Source organism: Triticum dicoccoides, chromosome 7A (assembly GCF_002162155.2).
Source record: "Triticum dicoccoides isolate Atlit2015 ecotype Zavitan chromosome 7A, WEW_v2.0, whole genome shotgun sequence".
Classification (NCBI taxonomy): Eukaryota; Viridiplantae; Streptophyta; class Magnoliopsida; order Poales; family Poaceae; genus Triticum; species Triticum dicoccoides.
In genome coordinates, this window is record NC_041392.1 from 167,078,791 (window position 1) to 167,089,922 (window position 11,132).

The window sequence follows — 11,132 nt, forward strand, 5'->3', positions numbered from 1 at the left end:
CACTGCCACAACCCCTAAATGTCAGGAGGCACCAAGGACAATGTTCTCATCACAAAACCATTGGAATGATTCCAAGATACCTGCGTGATCCTAAAAAAATTTAGTGAAATCTGAGAAGAGAAGAGTCAAAACTCTACGTCAGGATGCCTCACCAGAGCGACGAAGAGACTGAGGAGTAAAAAGAAGTCCTACTCTCCGATATATATAATCCTATAAGACTCAAAACATTTTTTCTAGACTCAACAACGCTAGCGATTCGATCAAGCAGGGGGCTCCTAAGGTCGGGGAAGGCTCTGAATACCAACTTGTAATGCCCTCGATGCGGCTATATCTCCCACGTGTCGAAGCACGACTTAGATGCATAACCGCATTGAAAGCAATGTCGCAAGTGAGGTAATCTTCACACAACCCATGTAATACATAAGGGAAAGAGGTACATAGTTGGCTTACAATCGCCACTTCACACAATACATCAATAAAGCATTACATCATCCAGATATACTCAAGGTCCGACTATGGAACCAAAATAAAAGAAAACTACCCCAAATGCTACACAGATCCCCGATCGTCCCAACTAGGCTCCACTACTGATCAACTGGAAACAGAACAACATAGCAAACACAATCTTCATAGAGATCCTCCTTGAGCATCAGTTGCATCACCTGCACAGTATCATCGGCACCTGCAAACTGGTTTTTGGAAGTATCTGTGAGTCACGGGGACTCAGCAATCTCACACCCTCGCGATCAAGACTATTTAAGCTTATAGGTAGGGTAAAAGGTATGAGGTGGAGCTGCAGCAAGCGACTAGCATATATGGTGGCTAACAAACGCAAATGAGAGCGAGAAGAGAAGGCAAAGCACGGTCAAGAAACTATGATCAAGAAGTGATCCTAGAACAACCTACGTCAAGCATAACTCCAACACCGTGTTCACTTCCCGGACACCGCCGGAAAGAGACCATCACGGTTACACACGCGGTTGATGTATTTTAAATTAAGATCAACTTCAGGTTTTCTACAACCGGACATTAACAAATTCCCATCTGCCCATAACCGCGGGCACGGCTTTCGAAAGTTCAAAACCCTGCAGGGGTGTCCCAACTTAGCCCATCACAAGCTCTCACGGTCAACGAAGGATATTCCTTCTCCCAAGACAATCCGATCAGACTCGGCATCCCGGTTACAAGACATCCTCGACAATGGTAAAACAAGTCCAGCAAGACCACCTACTGTGCCGACAAATCCCGATAGGAGCTGCACATATCTCGTTCTCAGGGCACACCGGATAAGCTAAGCGTACGGGAGCCAACGTAACCCGAGTTGCCAAGGGACGGCCCCGCACGGTGCTCTGGGTTGGACCAACACTTAGACAAGCACTGGCCCGGGGGTTTAAAAATAAAGATGACCCTTGGGCTGGCCTAACCCAAGGGAAAAAAGAGGCTAGGTGGCGAATGGTAAAACCAATATTGGGCCTTGCTGGAGGAGTTTTATTCAAGGCGTGTCAAGGCGTTCCCATTATAACCCAATCATGTAAGGAACGCAAAATCCGGGAACATAACACCGATATGACGGAAACTAGGGCGGCAAGAGTGGAACAAAACACCATTCATAAGGCCGAGCCTTCCACCCTTTACCAAGTATATAGATGCATTAATTAAATAAGAGATATTGTGATATCCCAACAAAAAAACCATGTTCCAAACATGGAACAAGCTCCAATCTTCACCTGCAACTAACAACGCTATAAGAGGGGCTGAGCAAAGCGGTAACATAGCCAAACAACGGTTTGCTAGGACAAGGTGGTTAGAGGCTTGGCTTAACAATATGGGAGGCATGATAAGCAAGTGGTAGGTATCGCAACATAGGCATAGCAAAAGAGCGAGCAACTAGCAAGCAAAGATAGAAGTGATTTCGAGGGTATGGTCATATTTCCTTAGATCCCGCAAGGAAGAAGAACGAGTCCATGAAGAAGACAAACGGACGAAGTCGAACGGATCCTCACAAACGTGACGTTATCGGAACTAACCCGAAGAAGCAACACCGGAAAGAAGCAAACAACATAGTAAACAACCACCACATAAACATGGCATGATGCTGTGACACCCCAAAATTTTAACCTTGTTTTATTAATTAAAAATTTTCTAGGAAATTTAAACTTTTAATTTTCTGGATTTTCTTTTGATTTCAGAGCCATCCTTTTCCTTATTATGGAGTTTTTAACTCAAGTGAAAAACTTTCCAAAAATATTATAGGACTTGTCTAACGTCTCAAGAAAACATTTCTATTATCAGTGGAATTGATTTGCACAATTATTTCTCTCTGAGCTTTATTCCTTAAAATGATTTTTCATTAGTTTTGGAGCTCTTTTTGAACTACAACCACTTGATATATTTATTTAAATTTTTCACCAAAATTTGGAGATGTCATGTGATGTTTTTAAATCACTTTTATGCAAAACAATATTTCATTCATTTAATATTTTGAGCTCTACCCCAATTTTTCAAATCTGGTCCACTGGGCAATTTTGCACTGCAACCCATTTAAATATTTCTTTCTATCCTCCACCAAATTTTTGGGATGTTCATAGGAGTATATTATTCAACTTTATGCCATGAGCTTTCTCCTGCTTGTAGTACACCATACCAAAACCCCTTAAGTCCACGAGAGTGGACCCATTGGAAGATTTTTGGCTCCTGAAACAATGCCTTTTTCCTTCTGCCCAGAACTGAAGTTTGGCAAAACTTACACTAACAAGTTTGAGCTTTTGGCAAACTAACCTCACCACTCTCTTATTCATCCAAAGAGACTCTGATCTGGAGATTTGGGCCACCCCAAGAATTGCCTAGGTGCCATAGGCATTCTGTCAAACACTTGGTGTGCATGTCCAATTTTGGCATGATTTTTTGTTTTGCACTGTGATCTTGCCCTTATGTACATACTGGCATGTCCGCTAATCTCCTAAGGGACACTAGCCTAGACCTGCTAACCCCCAGCTTCACACTCGCCGCCTAGCATGCTCTGGCATTTCACCGAACGCTTGGCGTGCATGCTTTGGGCGCGCCCAGAGCACGCGTTTTGCACGTGCGTGCACCGAGCCGTCGCGTCCCGCTGCCGACGCCCCGCGCTCGCTCTGGCCCTTCCCCTCTCCCAGTCGACGCCTCGACCCCTCCCCTCGCCGCAGAGCCTCCCCTGGAGCTCCACAGCGCCGCTGTCAGGTCGGCAGCGGCAGCTAGCGGGCGGCCACAGTGCGCCCTGCCATGGACGGTGCCGCCCAAGCCACCCCCGCATGCCAGCTGCCCTCTAGAGCAGTCCGAGCTCATCCACAAGCTTGTCCGCAAGCGCTCGTCGCCGCCACGTCCCCCTGCTGCAACAGAATGACGGTCGCCGGCATTCTTATCCATGGCCATCGTCGGAACCGACCCCGACCGCCTATTTAAGGAGCCCCGAGCCTCTCCGAAACCTCAGGCGACCTCAAGCCACCCCACCTAGCACCCCCGTAGCACTCAATCGACCAGGGAAGGTCTTCTTCCCCATCTCCGGCCAGTACAGCCGCCGCCGCCCTCTGGCCCATTCAGTAGCAACCCGAGCCCCTCCCGTCCAACCAGTGCCACCATGCGATTCCCCTCGACCGTGCGGAGCTTCCCAACCTCTCAAACGCAACCCAGAGCCACCATAGCCCAAACCCCCATTGCTCCCGAAGCTTCCTCCACCGCGGAGCTCGTCGCCGGCAATTCCCTCCACCCCCGCCGACCCAACGACCACCGGGAGGACCGCCCCGGTCTTGCGGATCCATCCCAATCCTTTGGAGCCCGCGGGGAGCCGCCGTTCGTCGGCGTTGATCACCGGAGCCCTCACCTCTATTTGCCCAGAGGAGGACGAAGGTGGGGCGACCGGTCAAACCTGACCACTGGGCCCCCTGGACCCATTGTCAGCGACCCCGATCGAGTCCACGCTGGCGTAAGTGGAAGCGCAAACCCCCGAGTACGTCTCCTCTGCTTCGAAGACGTATTCTGCTCGAAACATTTTCCCTTTTTCTGTTTTATTTTAAAAAACAGAATTGACTGAAACTTTGACTGGCTATAACTTTTTAAATATAAATCCAAATGACTTGATTCTTTTTCTGTTGTTCCTCAAATATTGTCTAGTTTATTTTCATATTTATTTCAAAATTTTCCAAACAACCTTTTTGTACTGTTTTTAAAGTATGTGTTAATTCAAATTTATTTAAAATAGGATTTGTTGGAGAGAGGAGAAAACTTTCAAAAGTTTTAGAGAGCACCTCACCTCTCCACACCTTGAAGGCAAGCATTCTGAACCCTGGCATAATGTTTTGTGGGTTGTTCGATACGGTTATAACACCACCTCGACATGAAGCGTTGGTTATTTTTATGTGACGATATGATCATACACCTTAAGTGCATAAATGAAAATTCTTGCTGTTGGAAATGGATAAGCTTGTGATAGCAATCACCCTCATATGCCTCTCATGTCCACCGGGAAGGACCCGGGAAAGTCTCTGTCTTGTGTAGACACGAGCTTGTCCCTCATCGAGACGGTTATGGCCGGTAGGGCAGGGGGAGGTATGATAAGTGGTGGTTGTGTCTGATGGCTGTGAAATATAATCCTTGAGCTAACCATGCAGGAAATACTTAAGCCTCCTGAGTCGGCCGTAGATCGAGTCTTGTTCCAGTAACCCCCATACTTGTTTCGTGTTGCCACTTGCCCCTGCCGTAGGTAGGGTACGGTTCAGTAAGTTGTCAACCCCTGTCCTAGCACACACCATACAGAGAGGCCATGGTGGAAGATACCGGTTGTAGCTGGTAGGCATGCCACCTGGTCCGGGGGCATGGGTGTTTCCGGTTGGGACCGAGAGGGGAGGCCACCCCTTAGAGCGCGCGATAAAAATTTGATCCCATGCTATGCGAGGTTGTAGCCTCCCCACTTAGAGTTTTGCTTAACAGGTGTCTGGGTGATTCCATACACGAGTAAAGTTAAGCTGGTGTGTGCAAGTCAGGCGTGTTTTCGACTAAAAGACCGTAGACGGAATTAGTTCCGATGGACTAAAGAAATCCGTTACTTGTGTGTAAAGAGTACACCCTCTGCAGAGATATTGAACCTATTCGAATAGCCGTGTCCATGGTTAAGGACTATAGTCTGGGATGGGTCAAGCGTCGGTCTTAGTGTCGGTCTTCGGAGGAGAAACTACTAAACCAGAACATTGATTATGACCAGTGACGTATGATGATTATGATGATTATTATTATGGACTAATCATTTATGTATTTGAATTATTGAGTATCCCTGGGACGGTTCTACCTCCTAGATATTCACCGTGATTATTCTTATATAAGCCCTTTATGTGGTGTCGCCCAGACGCCCGACTGTGGCATGCATGTTATTTCATTTACTTATAAGCCCTTTATGTGGTGTCGCACAGATGGTGGCATGTCCATTATTTCATTTACTTATAAGCCCTTTATGTGGTGTCGCACCGACGCCCGATTGTGGCATGCTTGTTATTCCTTTTATATATAAGCCCTTTCTGTGGTGTCGCTCAGATGCCCGACTGAGGCATGCTTCATATTATTATCCTTTCGAGGCGTCGCTTCAGATACCCGATCGGTGCTTTATATTTTCACACCCTGATTGTTTACTCGTGATTTATTTAAATGATCTACTTGCGTGCATCATGAACCTTATTTCATAACCGACGAAGTGATCATAGAATATTTTAAAGCATGATTTTCAGTGGCTATATTATACCTGTGTTCTTAATGTTTGCGAGTACATTCAAAGTACTCACTGGCTTGTCCCTGGCTATTGTCTTGGCCAGATTTCTTGCGTGGAAAGAAGCGTTGCGATGAAAGCCCGGGAACCTATGTAATGGTGATAGCAGCCTCGCGAAGATAGGAGTTATCCTGGTCAGCTGTTCCTGTGGGAAATGGAGTCCCATAGACGCTGATGATCCGCAAACCGCTTCCGCCATCAACCTCTAGAAACAAATTGTTGTACCCATAGGCCAGAATGGTCTTGTACTTCATATTTTGTATTTTTATTGGAGTTTCTGTAACAAGTTGGTGTCTCATCAGCTAACAGTAATCCTAGGGCTGGTGAGCACAAGGGCCGCTTTTGGGAAATTAATATCCCAAAAATCCGGTCCTGACAAACTTGGTATCAGAGCTAGGCTGACCATTGGCTATCTTATCTTAGCCAGGTCGAAAAACCTAGGTAAACCAACCCACCAGATCTTAACCAAGCCCCGGCCAAGCTTCTCGTGTAAGATAGCCTCACAGTGACCCGACACCTTTTGGCAGTCGGTGCCCAACCTGTCAGTCACACACCAGTGACCGGCCCTTGAATAGTCTTTTTCGCAAGCGTGCGAAGGAAGACTCTGTCCCCTTTTTCTATAAAAAGGGCACGCTAGTCTCAACTCAGCACAGCACAACCTCTACCCCAAACCAAGCTATAATGCCAGGACCCATTGTTCACAATGAGACCACAGCAACCAACCTTGGAGGTTTTGTGACCATGCTAGCAAACCTCACCCGCCGTGCCTTTGCATTAGAAGAGCCCCCAGAATATGTTGTGTACCAAGGGTCCATGAGCGATGAGAGCCGTCAATTTTGGGCCACTGTGCACGTCTATGGTAGGGGTCTATCGCCAGAACGCCCCTACAGGTTCACCGGAAGGACAACTTCCTTTGAGCCGCAAGCCATCCAACTAGCTGCTCGAGAAGCTATAGTTCAACTCCGACACTTGTCGCCCAGAGTTAACTGTCGCTCCTTCTACTACTACCCCAGCTGTGACGGGTATGGTAGACCAGCACAAGTTGCCAACGGAGATCACGAGACGGATCCTGCATTATTGCATCTAGTGCGCTATGTAAGTGCACTAGAGGGACTGTTCGATCAAATCACCCTAGATCTGATCGCAACTCATGGAGAACTGATCCACCGACCCCCAGCAAGAAGAGAAGATGAGCCGACGCCCACAATCCAGTCGTGCTGTTCGGACAACCGATCGAGACCTTGAGGTCAGCCCCGGCCATCAACCAAGGTGCTTTGATGACCCCAGAAGTGCTCCATCACCTTTTGGGAACACACTCCAACGGGATTGTGGCCAACAATCCCCGCGATGGTCATCATCACTACCCCGGCCCTGCAGTTCCTCAACCCCCTCCAGCTAACCCCGACGGTGAAGCCAATGGAGAAGCCTCGACATCCACAAGGCACGCCCGCTTAGATATAAACGAGGTAGACTAAGTCACTCGAGTAGTACCGAGTCTCAGTATGTCCATAACCTGTAGTGGTGTGATCTTGTATTACCTCAGTGTTATCTGCATGTGCATCCCTATTTTAAAAAGTAGCTGTGAATAAGTGTGTTGATGTACGGTTGCATTTTTAATTCTGGGCGTAGCTACCAAAACCAACCCTGACGGCACCCACAGTATTGCGTCGCTTTGGCGAGATGTGTGTATCTGTGGCTTTGACCCCGACCCCATAGGGCAGAACTGACAAACTAGTTGCCCTTCGCCGCGGTAAATAACCCAGCCCAGTTACTTTATAAAAGGGACACCTCCTGACCTTGCCGAGTACCCCTCATCTTGTGTGCAACCCTCACAACCATTTCTTGCCATGCCGAGCCCTAGCATTTATCTGAGAACCCTGGATGCAACCCCAGTAGTTTTGTTAAAATATTGTGGGACTTTACCTGCAGTACCATGGGTTCTACCCAGCCACCCCAGTACGAGTTGCTCAAATCGAGGATCACCTCTTCCACCTCGAAATATTGGGCAGCAGTGCACATCCCTCCCGTAAACTCAAACCATGACCCAACGTAAGTCTCCTTCCTAGGGAAATCTATGCCGACTCTGCAGATGGCCATAGAAGCGGCTGCACACGAAGCGATTGTTCGCCTTCGATTCGCGGTACCCTATGCCAGCGAACGAGGGTATTATTACTTTCTGAGCCGTGCAGCACCCGGGGAAGTGACATCTTTTCCCGGTGGATGAATTGAGAGAGACCCAGTACTGGCCAACCTTGTCCAGTATGTCATCGCTCAAGAGCGTTTGACCCAACGAGTAATGGGTTATCTCCAGAGCCTCGCTGATTTAAATCCTCAGATCACCATCGGCAGACCACTGAGGCCCGACCAGGAGAGACGCGTTCATCGACTGATCAATCCGCTTCCCTCGAAAGAAGAAGAGTGCGCCCCAGTACCAGAGACGTTTTCTCGGGACCCCGTCCAGTTGCCATTTTCATTCTAGACGCCACTGCTATGTTCTTGTATTCTCGCATTTAGTTAAGTGTTGTAACTCATGCGTGTTATTCTAAACCTTGTGCGATGAGATGAACATTTGGTTTCAATTGTAATGAGTAATTTTTGCTGCTGTAAATTTTGATTAACTAATTTTTTCCTCGTGAGAAATCCTGGAGTGAGATTTCTTTTCCCTGAGTTGCTACATCATATGTCTCTTCACGACATGGAATTTTATTCACGCAGCACCACGGCAGCAGACTCACAACCGCAACCACTCGAACTCATACACTACTTGCAACACCAAGTAACCGTGTTGCATCTGGCTAACATCTCCCTAACGCACCACAGTCTCTGAAAGAGAGATTAGTGGATAATCATCCGGATACGAGTTACCTCCCGCACACCAACAATAGTTAGCACCCGAGACCACACCTACTCCTCGTGATCACCGCCACCGCGAAGAGCCAACACTCGAGCGGCAGCATCACGATGATCATCGAGCATCATCGCACACAGGAGCACGGAGAGCCCCAGCAATGCTGCCAGCCCTCCGCACATCAGGATCACGTACCAATCCGGCATCGCCTCCGCCATTAAAACCTCGTCTCTAGCTTTTGTAAACAGAAATGGAGGAGGAAGAAGGAGAAGCGAGGCCAGGTGTGAGGAAGAAGAGAGAAGCACCTCGGCCGTTTTATAGCTCGAGCTCGGTGTACGGTGGGCGAAGTCCACCAGCGCCGCTCGTCACCCGACCGCCGGTGTTCGGAGGCGAATCTGCGAGCAGTGCCGACAGCACGCTGGCCCGCGAGGTGAGTGCACGCTGCACCGGCAGCTAGCACGCCGTGCACTACCGCAGGTACGGCCTAGATGCCCTACGCGCTAGACGTCGCTAGTGGAGAAAGCGCGGGAAAGCGCGTGGGAGAGAGGAAGAAGAGAGAACCAGACGAAGAAGAAGAGACTCACAGTGGGCCCTTGGTCCACCTGTCAGCCAGAGAGAGCACTGTGCTCTCGGGTACGACCAACGTATTTTAAATTTAGAATTTATTCTAAATTTACTGTATCCAACGTAGAAATATCTCATTTTCCCCCTAACCGTAGATTTTCCCACGCAGTGCCAGTGTTCCACACTGTGGTTTTACACCACTTATTGCCCTCTCACTGTAGCCACATTTTATTGCTTATATTTTCTTAAAGCAACTTTTAGCAAATCTCGAGGACGAGATTTTTCTTAAGGGGGACAGTGTTGTGACACCCCAAAATTTTAACCTTGTTTTATTAATTAAAATTTTTCCAGGAAATTTAAACTTTTAATTTTCTGGATTTTCTTTTGATTTCAGAGCCATCCTTTTCCTTATTATGGAGTTTTTACCTCAAGTGAAAAAACTTTCCAAAAATATTATTGGACTTGTCTAACCTCTTTAGAAAACATTTCTATTATCAGTGGAATTGATTTGCACAATTATTTCTCTCTGAGCTTTATTCCTTAAAATGATTTTTCATTAGTTTTGGAGCTCTTTTTGAACTACAACAACTTGATATATTTATTTAAAATTTTCACCAAAATTTGGAGATGTCATGTGATGTTTTTAAATAACTTTTATGCAAAAATATATTTCATTCATTTAATATTTTGAGCTCTACCCCAATTTTTCAAATCTGGTCCAGTGGGCAATTTTGCACTGCAACCCATTTAAATATTTCTTTCTATCCTCCACCAAAATTTTGGGATGTTCATAGGAGTATATTATTCAACTTTATGTAAAAACACATTGATGTTCTTGGTAAAATTTGAGTGAATCAACCTCTTTTTGATTCTGGTCCAGCTTAGTGATTTGTACTGCATCCCTATTAAATTTTGCTCTAGTGGCCATGAGCTTTCTCCTGCTTGTAGTACACCATACCAAACCCTTAAGTCCAGGACAGTGGACCCATTGGAAGATTTTTGGCTCCTGAAACAATGCCTTTTTCCTTCTGCCCAGAACTGAAGTTTGGCAAAACTTACACTAACAAGTTTGAGCTTTTGGCAAACTAACCTCACCACTCTCTTATTCATCCAAAGAGACTCTGATCTGGAGATTTGGGCCACCCCAAGAATTTCCTAGGTCCCATAGGCATTCTGTCAGACACCTGGTGTGCATGTCCAGTTTTGGCATGATTTTTTGTTTTGCACTGTGATCTTGCCCTTTTGTACATACTCGCATGTCCGCTAATCTCCTAAGGGACCCTAGCCTAGACCTGCTAACCCCCAGCTTCACCCTCGCCGCCTAGCATGCTCTGGCATTTCGCCGAACGCTTGGCGTGCACGCTCTGGGCGCGCCCAGAGCGCGCGTTTTGCACGTGCGTGCACCGAGCCGCCGCGTCCCGCTGCCGACGCCCCGCGCTCGCTCTGGCCCTTCCCCTCTCCCAGTCGACGCCCCGACCCCTCCCCTCGCTGTAGAGCCGCCCTGGAGCTCCACCGCGCCGCCGTCAGGTCAGCAGCGGCAACTAGCGGGCGGCCACAGTGCGCCCTACCATGGACGGGGCCGCCCAAGCCACCCCGCATGCCAGCTGCCCTCTAGAGCAGTCCGAGCTCATCCACAAGCTTGTCCGCAAGCGCTCGTTGCCGCCACATCCCCCTGCTGCAACAGAATGACGGTCGCCGGCGTTCTTATCCACGACCATCATTGGAACCGACCCCGACCGCCTATTTAAGGAGCCCCGAGCCTCTCCGAAACCTCAGGCGACCTCAAGCCACCCCACCTAGCACCCCCGTAGCAGTCAATCGACCAGGGAAGGTCTTCTTCCCCATCTCCGGCCAGTACAGCCGCCGCCGCCCTCCGGCCCATTCAGTAGCAACCCGAGCCCCTCCCGTCCAACCAGTGCCACCATGCGATTC